Below are 12095 nucleotides of genomic sequence, written 5' to 3' on the forward strand. Positions count from 1 at the left end.
GATTAACAGATCTCTTCTGTCGCGCAATTAAACGAAGTGCCCCAGGATGCTTTGCTCCAGCCACTGTAACAAGCTTCTTTGTTAACAGAAAACAACTAGAATAACTGCATTGAAGGAAATATATAACTTAATAAGTGTTTAAAAGTCACACTTCAAATGTTTCCTCCTCACCCACTGAGAAACTCCTCATTTTTACAGGGAGTGCACAATTCTTCCTAAAGGCCACTGGTACTGAGACTGTTACATTTTCTGTGGTAAAGTCACTTATATTTAGCTGAATGCTTTCATAGATAACAAACAATTAGGTTTTGCAGGACACCCTGTAAGTCAGTAATGATCATTTATTACTTAGCTTCGTTTGGAAATCTGTAACCCAAGACTCACTGAAGTCAATAAATAGTGGAAAAAAGGGTATTCTGGCATGAAGACTGTTTATATGTTATAGTGGATTTGTGCTCACTTTCCATTAAACTCATTGAAGGGGCCTGGAAATTTGATTGCTTTCTATTTCGGAAATTCCATTTACCTAGAGAACCATCCCCAAACAGTGAAATAAGATACATGGCTTTACATATCATATGTGCCTCTGGAAAATGAGGGGCACAGACAATGGCAACACAAAGATATATTAAAAACTACATAATGTAACTTGTCTTAATATACTTTTCTGAGTCTAAAAATATGCCAGACCAAAAGAAACATATTTACATAAAAAGCAGACAAGGTCAAATAACAAAGAAAGCCTTTAATTAGTTGTAATCAACTTTAATTTGCATACCGTATATAATTCCTAAATGACTGTTAATAATAACTTTATATAATGGACTTCCAATTTTCATGAAAATGGCACATTTTGATAAGCAGACACAAAACCCTAGTACTAATAAGGTTTAATTTGCATACATTAGACTGATTATCCAAACAAAAGGATTACAGTATTACTTCTCCATACCTTTATGTCCTTATTATGCACATTTATTAACTTCACAAAAGCTAGCTGTTAGTGACAAACAATAGCCATGGTTGAAAGAGAAATCTACCGAATGAATAAGGTACATTTTAATGCTAAGGACAAAGGATATTTGCTGAATTTAACTGTTTGTTAGCTAAAGGGATGAAAATTACACAAAGGGTGCTTCATCCTTTGCATAAACCAGCTTGTATTTGTGACCTGGAAAAAATATGCCCTAACACACTTTATCACTCCCATTTCATAATGAACTTATCTCAAGCTAGGAAGCCTCAACACTGCAGTATGCTGAGAATTCATGAACAGCCACAGAATTAAGCTTTAAATGTGTAGTGCTAGGGTGCAGTGTTAATAAATATATTTCAACAAGCTTAGTTTTCAGCGGAGTAAATAATAATATAGGTGGCATTAGTATTGATATCGGTTCCTAATGGTATCATTTGTACCCTGCAATTAAAGTTTAAGCACTAAATAAAGCATTATTAGGAGATCTGGGTTGGCTTTTCTTATATGTGAACACAAATGAAGCTCAAGAGTGTTTGGATAAAAGCCAGAAAACTTGAAACTTAACCACAAGTTACTTCCGGGGTTTTCCTCCACATTTTTGCTACTTGGCAAGATACAGAATTAGAACACCAGGAAATGATTTCCAAAGAAGGCAGGAGGAAGTGGAAGCCCCAGGAACTGAACTGAACACCACCATGGTTAACTCTGACCATTCCACAACACCTTTGCTGAAGGATCTTTAAATCTTCCCATGTTACCCATGAACTGCTGCTCTCTGCTCAGAGCTCCAAAGAACTACCAAGGGCTGGGTTAGGAAGGAGATGCATTTCAGCTGATAATCCTGTATTGAGCAGGATTCTCCAACTTTCCCTCTTGCATTTCCAGAACCTAGAAAATACATGATTCAAACGACCATTCAATGCCCATTTGTCAAATGCCTGGACACTACACAAGGGATGCTGCTGGCTCAGAGATGCCTTTGTCCACTCCTCACCCCCGGGTGTGATTTCCCCACTGTAAATTCCTCACCTGGGAGCTGCTCTAAACGGCCACAGATATCTGACGTGAAACGTCTTTAAACCAACCTAAGACTGGAAGGCTAATCGAAAATTATGCTCTTTAAAGTGAGCAATGGAGTTCCAAAGAATTTTGTTTTTCCCAGTACGAACTTAGAGGCTTTAAATCAATTTCAAATTGGACAAGTAGCAGTAAATATGTCTCCAGTATTCAGTGTAAGAATCACCACACAAGACACATCAAATAACAACAAATGCTACTGCTCTGAATAGAGATATTATCATGACCCCAAATGACGGTAGTTAGAATTTCAAAATACCACAATAAAACAAGAATTCATTGTTTTTACCATGCAATAACTACATTGACATAAGATGGTGATAGTGACTCTACTATTTTGCCAATCCCAAAGTCAATATCTGAATGTGTCCAAGATGTTGCCATTGACTTCAGCAGGGTCACCTACATATACAGGAACACCAAATTTTGATCCAGAAAATAAACAAACACTATACTAACGCAGTTCATCCAAAGACAAAAATTTAGATGGCGACTTTCTACAAACTCAGAGGTTTGGCATGTTGATCATTTTATTATGTCCTCAATTATCTCTCTTTATATGTGGATTTTCAAAAAGGGGGAACTGTGGCCCAGCCTGGTTAGGGCCATATTCCTTTCGTCCAGGGGCAGAGCTGGAATGGGCACGGATTAATCCTCTCACCCAGGCAGCTGTTTCTTTTGCTGTTCCACAGTGGTCCACTGAGTGGGAGGCTATGCTTCTGGACCCAGCACACAAACATAATACAACATGAGATAGGAAACGCAGTCTTGAAGCAGGAACATAACCTCTATCAGCGTTTCCTTTACTCAAACTGATAGCTCACGCTCCTGAATAAATAAATTTACACTCCAATTCTCTTTCTACCTTTTCTCTGTGCATTGTGGAATAGAAATAAAGATCTCTTTGTCAATTCAGATGTGCTGCTTTTCACGTGCTATGCCGCAGATCAGAGAGCACTTCCGATTATGCAGAGAACAAAGGCCAGCTTGCCTACTTACCTGATTACTGAGAAATGTCCATCTACAGCTCTGTCTTCTAATAGTACGTCAGCTGCCACCGTGATTCAATCACATTCCAGCAAGACTTCTAGCAAAGGTATGAAATGCACCTCAAGCTTTAGAAGATAAGAAACACAAAATGAAAACATATGTAAATTACTGTCCTGTTAATCTCACCTACAAGTCCCCAAATCATTCTGGCCTAAACGGGATAGCTAGAACTGTACCCAGGCTCCAAATGAATCATTTCAAACATTCAAATTCTGTGCATACTATTGAATCTCATCTACTTGCATGAGAATATAAATGCATTGTACATTAGTTTGCCTGGGATATGACGCTACTGAACGTACCCGCTTTTGCTTACTAATTCCACTAGTTAATATCTTTCAGTGAAGACTTGTCCAATCTTCTTTTCACCCACCACAGTCTTCTCTGAGAGTGAAAACTCAAATTACTTCATTAAGGTTAAGAATGCTAGAGCAAAGTAAATCCTTCTGGTGCATTCCTAAATGCCCTTTGGAAGCAAGAAAGGGAACTGGCAATGGTAAGTTTTGTGCTTATTACTTTCCTCTCTCTCACTTAGCCCAGGATTCCTGTCTGTGAAACTGAGATGTTCTAGCATATCCAAGAGAATGAGTTTTTAGGAAAAAAATCATTTTGCATCACAGATCTTATGTCACCACATCATCTGACAAAGCAAGTATATATCCACTGACATTTCACTTATGCCTGGGTGATCAAGTCTCCCATTTTACCCAAGACAGTCCTGGGTTTTGCCTGTTGTTCTGGAGTAAATATTAAACACACTCCACTCCTTTTCACACTCTAAAATGTTCTGGTTTGGACAATAAATTATATAGTCCACTGAAGCTGTTTCTCATCATTAGCATATGTAAGCAAGTATTAGATAACATAATTTACAGATGTCTATGTTGAAGGTTCCAGAACATTAGTTCAACTTCATATTGATAAACTATATTGATATTTTATATTGACTTTTCTTTTTTTTTTTTTTTTTTTTTTGAGGCGGAGTCTCGCTCTGTCACCCGGACTGGAGTGCAGTGGCCAGATCTCAGCTCACTGCAAGCTCCGCCTCCCGGGTTTACGCCATTCTCCTGCCCCAGCCTCCCGAGTAGCTGGGACTACAGGCGCCCGCCACCTCGCCCGGCTAGTTTTTGTATTTTTAGTAGAGACGGGGTTTCACCGTGTTAGCCAGGATGGTCTCGATCTCCTGACCTTGTGATCCGCCCGTCTCGGCCTCCCAAAGTGCTGGGATTACAGGCTTGAGCCACCGCGCCCGGCCGACTTTTCATACTGATACTTTATATTGACATTTCATGTTGACATTTTAACATTTTTAAATCACTTTTGGGTATTTACATTTTTTTATCCATATAACAGGCCCAAATAGTATAAGTAGTGATGTTAGCATCCTCATTGACAGCTAAGACAAAGATCATCAATTTACCTGACCAGAGAGTAAGCCTTCTTTATTTCTTACTCTAGAAGTACTCTTTCTATTAAGCCATAATAGAAGCCTATACAATAGTACCCCCATAAATATGTACAATTTTATGTGTCAATTAATAATAAAATAAAAATAGTTTAAAAGGGGCCTATAGAATAGAACTGAGCTCCCGCTAACTATTTTTGAGACATCATTCACCTTATTACTTTAACTCCAGCTCACTTCCCTAGCAGAAGGATGCTTTTGAAACAAATCCTACAGCTTTTTGTGGCCTGACAATAACCCTTTCACAAGAGTTGAATTTCTCATCTCTCCGGATTACATCAAACCACAACCCGATTTAAGACTTTTTAAATTATAAAGTCGGTGGGGTTTGGACAACTGAAGGAAAGGGACTCATGACAGTGGGTTTTTTTCTGTTTTATTTTGTTTTTTGAGACAGAGTCTCGCTCTGTCACCCAGGCTGGAGTGCAGTGGTGCAATCTCAGCTCATTGCAACCTCCACCCCCTGGGTTCGAGCGATTCTCCTGCCTCAGCCTCCCAAGTAGCTGGGATTACAGGCACCTGCCACCACGCTGAGCTAATTTGTGTATTTTTAGTAGAGACGGAGTTTTACCATGTTGGTCTGGTCAGGCTGGTCTCAAACTCCTGACCTCAGGCAATCCATCTGCCTCAGCCTCCCAAAGTGCTAGGATTACAGGTGTGAGCCACCACACCCTCAAGACAGTGTTTACAAGACTTCGCATGTGATTCAGGCAAGTATTTTAAGGCCTGAAGCTCTGTCTTCTATATTAAAGAGAAATGAATCAAAACAGAAACATTTTCCACCAGGGGCATTTCCTAAAATGATACCTACCTAGTACTTTCTTTACATCCAACCTAGAATCACTGGGACCCGGGACACCAGAAAGCAAGGAAGACTGAATGTCCTCTTGCCTTGGCTTTCAGGACACCATGCTCTCCTGATTCTACCTGCCTGGCCACCCCACATCCTTTTGTACCAGACTATTCTATTCTATTCTTTACTTTTATTTATTTATTTTTTTTGAGACAGGGTCTCACTTCTGTCACCCAGGCTGGAGTGCAGTGGTTTGATCACAGCTCACTGTAGCCTCGGCCTTCTGGGCTCAGGTGATCCTCCTGCCTCAGCCTCTCAAGTAGCTGGGACTACAGGCGAGCACCATCACACCCAGCTAATTTTTTGAATTTTAAGTATAGACAGAGTTTCACCATTTTGCCCAGGCTGATCTCCAAATCCTGGGCTCAAGAGAGCCACCCCGCCTCAGCCTCCCAAAGTGCTGGAATTACAGGCATGAACCACTTTATCTGGTGCTCTACCAGAGCTTCAAATTTGTTCATTCAGCTGAATTCCTCATAATTTTGTCTTACACACACTTCCTTGCAAAGGCTATCAACTGACAGTCCCCCTTTAATACATATGTATTTTAATTGGCCCACATCTTTTTTTTTTTTTTTTTTTTTTTTTTTTTTTTGACACAGAGTCTTGCTCTGTTGCCCAGGCTGGAGTCCAGTGGCACAATCTCAGCTCACTGCAACTTCCACCTCCCAGGTTCAAGTGATTCTCATGCCTCAGCCTCCTGGATAGCTGCGACTATAGGTGGGCGCCACCACGCCTGGCTAATTTTTGTATTTTTAGTAGAGATGGGGTTTCGCTGTGTCAGCCAGGCTGGTCTCCAACTCCTGACCTCAAATGATCTGCCTGCTTCTACCTCCCAAAGTGCTGAGATTACAGGCGAGAGCCACCGCACCCAGCCATGGCCCACATTAATTTTTCAAACTGAACCAATATCTAAACCCAAGACATTTCATGGTAAAATCCAGATTCCTGGCTTCAGTTGAAAATTCATGCAATTCCATTTTCAGTTGAAAATCCATGAAATTCCATTACAGCTGGAGTAGACAGTCCCAACCATTGACGCAAAGTATGCATCTGGCCCGCATTCTCACATATGTTACCTGACTGGCCACTCTAGGCATTGGAGTTTGCAATCTCTGTTCCACATACCTAGCATGGATTCAGGGACCATCTCTTTGCACACTAACAATGTGCAATCTCTGTTCCACATACCTAGCATGGATTCAGGGACCATCTCTTTGCACACTAACAATGTGCAATCTCTGTTCCACATACCTAGCATGGATTCAGGGACCATCTCTTTGCACACTAACAATGTCCATTTGGACATTTTCTAAAGTCCAGTCCCACACATCCACATGTCCTCAAAGGTCCAAACCACCACAAACCACAGGTCCTCTGAGGTTACCCATAATCCTAAATGTCCTCTGAGGTCCAAGGCCATATATTCTGCTGCCTAACCAACACCTCCAATTAGACAATTAAAAACAAGGGCATTCCATATTCAGCATCTCCAAAACTGCTCTTTCTCTCAAATGTAACCATCAGTGTGGCTTATCTCAGAAAACAAAACATTTCAAGCTAGACATTTGAGAATTACATCAGATACCTCCTTATCCTTCAACCTCTATATCCAATAATCACCAAGTTCTATTCATTGGCCTCCAAAACATCTTTCCAAGGCTTCTATCTTCACTTTATCCACCTTAGACCATCCCACCATCATTTCTATCCTAGACTAGGCAGTAGTTTCCTAATTGCTATCTCCAAATGCATACCTGCACCTTTCCAATCCATTCCCTTGCTTAAAATTCTTCAATGGCGGCCGTGCGTGGTGGCTCACGCCTGTAATCCCAGCACTTTGGGAGGCCAAGGCGGGTGGATCATGAGGTCAGGAGTTTGAGACCAGCCTGGCCAAAATGGTGAAACCCCGTCTCTACTAAAAATACAAAAATTAGCCCAGCATGGTGGCACATGCCTGTAGTCCCATCTACTCAGGAAGCTGAGGCAGGAGAATCACTTGAGCTGGTAGGTGGAGCTTGCAGTGAGCTGAGATTGCACCAGCCTGGACGACAGAGCCAGACTCCGTCACCAAAAAAAAAAAAAAAAAAAAAATTCTTCAATGGTTTCTCCTTTATGTGAATCCTTAATGAGGTCCTCCAAGCCCTAGATGAGCTGACCCTCTAAATTATTCTTCCACCGTCTTCCCTGGACCTTCTCCTCTACAGCTTCACTGGTTTTCTCTCAGTTCTGTGAAGATGCAGCACTCTTTCCTGCTGCAAGGCCCTCAGACAAACTCCTTTCTTTATCTAACAGTTATCACCTGCCTCTCCCCATTTGACCAGCTGAGCTCTTCCCAAACTTTTGCTATCATAGTAGATAAGTATGATATTGGTATCACATGCTGGGAGAATACATGAGACCACCCACAGCTAGAGATTACCGCTTTTGAGTTCTGCCCCAGCCCTTTGGCTGCCCCTGAGAGGTGAGGTAGAGCAATTTTTCAGCTGGCCTGTAACCCACCTTCAGCATTGTGCTCCAGCGTGTTTGTTGGGAAATATAGCACAGATCAGTTGGTTCTCAAAGTATGGTCCCTGAACAGCAGCATCAATATCACCCCAGATCTTCCGAATTAGAAACTCTTGGGTGGGGCCCAGCCATCTGTGTTTTATGAGTGCTCCAGATAATTCTGTTGCACGCTCAAATTTAAGAACTACTGATTTTAATAACATTGTAGATAACACCTGCTCATCCCTCAGACCTTTCACTTCCTCAAGTCAGATCCCCCTGCTGTTTATTTTCATAGCACAAAGTACTTTTCCTTCATAATACATATCCCAAGTATTGCCAATTAAATATTTGTGTAGTCATCTGTTTCATGTCTCCACAATACATCAACTTCATATTGATACACTGTATTGATATTTCATATTGATACTTTATGTTGCTATTTCATGTTGATATTTTAACATTTTTAAATCACTTTTGGGTATTTTGTCTTATACTGTCTTATGAGACCAATTTTAAATCACTTTTGGGTATTCTGTCTTATAAGACCAATTTTGTCCTATGTACTTTGATCCACAGTGCACGGAGAAATGAGGCAGGTCAGGGAGAGCCTTTTTTTTTTTGGAGATGGAATCTCACTCTGTCACGCAGGCTGGAGTGCAGTGGTGCAATCCTGGCTCACTGCAACCTCTGCCTCCCAGGTTCAAGCAATTCTCCTGCCTCAGCCTCCCGAGTAGCTGGGATTACAGGCATGTACCACCACGCCCAGCTAATTTTGTATGTTTAGTAGAGACAGGGTTTCACCATGTTAGCCAGGCTGATCTCGAACTCCTGACCCCAGGTGATCCATCCGCCTCGGTCTCCCAAGTGCTGGGATTACAGGTGTGAGCCACCATGCCTGGCCTGGGGGAGAGACTTTAACACAAATAAGAAAACTCCTTTTGACAAACCCTCAAAGCTTTTAAAATACCTATTGGACATGCTCTCTGCTGAGACCATTGCCAGCCTAGGTCCAAGATCTTATTTTGGGTTGAGGGCACAAAAGGTACAACTCAAAGGAGAGACTCACCAAAACTGAAGACACCAACAAAGGCCAGTGGCCAAGGTTCAGCAGTGTGGATATCGACCATCCAAACTTCATGTCCAACCACCAGGACCTTAAAGACTTAAAATGGGTTTCAGAGAACTCAGCTGGTTCAAGACACCAACTTGTTTAGTTAAGATCAGCAATAAGGCTGGGCACTGTGGCTCATGCCTGTAATCTCAGCATTTTGGGAAGACGAGGCAGGAAGATCACCTGGCGTCAGGAGTTCAAGACCAGCCTGGCCAACATGGTGAAAACCCTGTCTCTACTAAAAATACAAAAATTAGCCAGGCGTGGTGGCAGGCGTCTATAATCCCAGCTACTCAGGAGGCTGAGGCAGAAGAATCGCCTGAGCCCAGGAGGTGGAGGCTGCAGTGAGCTGAGACAGTGCCATTGCACTCCAGCCTAGGCAACAAGAGTGACTCTGTCTCTAATAATAATAATAATAATAATAGATCAACAATACTAGCTGCTATAGGAGATTCCTCCTGAATTTCCTATATCTTAACTAAATTAACTTGTTCAGTGAGATTAGGGAAGGGGAGTATGTGTTCAACTCCATACAGTCATTCAAGGGCCTAGGTTCCTTCCATCTTGTGGGTCTGCCCTTCTCTAGGTCCATGAAATCCTCTCCACCTAACTATGGACGGAGACACAGAGAGAGGACAGCATATGGTATGTTTATCATGAGCCAGGCCTGGATATGGCTCACATCACATCCACTCAAATTTCTGCTGGCCTGAACTTAGTCACATGGCCACACTCAACTGCACAGGAAGCTAGGGCCCAGTAAAAAAGAGAATAAGGACATTGATAAACATTTGCAATCTTGCCATATTCCTCCCTTCTGGTCATCAAATATGCATTACATGCTTCAACCTAGACACAGACCACCTCCCCAAAGAAAGAAAAAATCAAGTGTTACCTAATCAATGCATCCAGATAAAAGACCATGATCTCTGGGGCATGTGCTGTTCTCCCCATCTGCTGAAGTCCAGATTTGGCTTCTCTTCTTCTGAAAACCTATGAATTAGACAAATTACCAGCATCCGGAAGAACCTGGTCACCAGCCTATCTGCCCATGAGAGGTCCCCAGGTTATTTCAGCCCTGATATGGTTTGGATGTTTGTCCCCTCCAAATCTCATGTTGAAATGTAATCCCTAGTTTTAGAGGTGGGGCCTGGTGGGAGGTGTTTGGATCATGAGGGCTGATTCCTCATGAATGGCTTAGCACCATCCCCTTGGTGATGAGTGAGTTCATGGGAGATCTGGTTGTTTAAAAGTATGTGGCACCTCCCCACTCTGTTGCTCCCACTCTTGCCTGCTCCCCATTCACTTTCCACCATGATTGTAGGCTTCCTGAGGCCTACAGAAGCAGATGCCAGCACCACACTTCCTGTACCGCCTGCAGAACCGTCAACCAATTAAATTACTTTTCTTTCTAAATTATCGAGTCTCAGGTATTTCTTTATAGCAATCCAAACTAAGTAATACAGGACCCCAGACTGCTACATGCCGAAGAACAGAGGACCAACCAGACATCAGCCTGCCCAAATGCCATGGGAATGAGAACCCTTTTGGCCACCTTACAGGCCTCATACTGTGGGAAGCCAAGGGCTCTTCTGGACCCCCACAGGAGCACTGTGGACATGAGAACCCATTGGGCCACTATGCTTCACCTGCACTGGTTCACGGAAGGTCCCATGAACCCCCCCCACTAGGGTTCTGCCTGGTCATTTTGGCCCCCAGCTTGCATGGGTGCTGGGGAACAAAGAGTCAACCAGCCAGCCAGGCAAAGTGGTTCACACCTGTAATCCCAGCACTTTAAGAGGCCGAGGTGGGTGGATCATGAGGTCAGAAGTTCGAGACCAGCCTGACCAACAAGGTGAAATCCCGTCTCTACTAAAAGTACAAAAATTAGCCAGGGATGGTGGCACACACCCCCATGGTGGTTCATGCCTGTAACCCCAGCTACTCAAGAGGCTGAGGCAGGAGAACCGCTTGAATCCAGAAGGCAGAGGTTGCAGTGATCTGAGAGTGCCATTGCACTCTAGCCTGGGTGACAGAGCAAGATTCTGTTTCAAAAAAAAAAACAAACAGAGTCAACCAGCCATCGGTCTTCAACCTGCTGTGGAAATAAGAGCACTTTGGACCACCTTATGGCCTTTGTACCGTGGAGAGGCAAGGGCCCTTGTAGTCCTTCCTACCTCTGTGCTGCGCAAGTGAGAGGTTTCTCAGCCACCCTTCTAAGTGCTAGTGTCCCAAGGGACCTCCCCATCAGAAACCTGGCCGCCATTGAATGTTCCCTTGGTGATTTCGACCCCTGGCCTACATGCATGCTGAGAAGGAGAGCGCCAACCATCACTGGGGACATGCCCTGTGGAAATGAGGGCCTGTTTGACTACCATATGGGCCTCGCGTGGTGGGGAGCTGAGGGCCCGGCTGGCCTCAGATCTCAGGTTTACCGTGGGCAGGAGACTCCTTTGGGCCACCATACTTCTCCCTCGCTGGTTCGCAGTGGTGGGGCGGGGAAGGGGGTTCCGGTCAGAAAAATGCCCACCCACTAGAGTTCCATGGGTCATTTTAGCCCCCAACCTGCCTGGGACTGGGGAACCAAGCACCAACCAGTCATCAGCCGGTCAGTGTGCTTGGAAATGAAAGCGCCTTTTGGCCACCAAACGGGCTCCATCCTGCCTACGTCCTGGTGCCCCCAAGGGGGTCTTCCTGTCAGAAATCTGGCCACTTGCTAAGGTTCCGTAGGTCATTTCAATACCACACTAACCCCCTCCCCGCCTTGCTTTACTTGCTGGGAAACAGAGGGTAAAACGGCCATCAGTGAGCCGCTTACTGTGGAAATGAGAGCTCTTTGGGCCCCTATATGGGCCTCACTCACCACAGAGCTGAGGACCCTTCTGGTCTCAGGCTGTAGGTGTACTGTGGAAGTGAGAGCCCTCTCAGCGACCATCCTTCTTTCCATTCTTTATGCGGGTGTATCAAAGACCCTTCCGACTACCAGCTAATCAGCTGCGGGATACCTGGATTGCAGGTCCTTCTGAGCACCAGCCATCCTGAAATCCACGCGCCAGTGGATCCTTCAGGGCCC

The sequence above is a fragment of the Rhinopithecus roxellana genome, chromosome 7 (genome assembly GCF_007565055.1).
Source record: "Rhinopithecus roxellana isolate Shanxi Qingling chromosome 7, ASM756505v1, whole genome shotgun sequence".
Lineage (NCBI taxonomy): Eukaryota > Metazoa > Chordata > Mammalia > Primates > Cercopithecidae > Rhinopithecus > Rhinopithecus roxellana.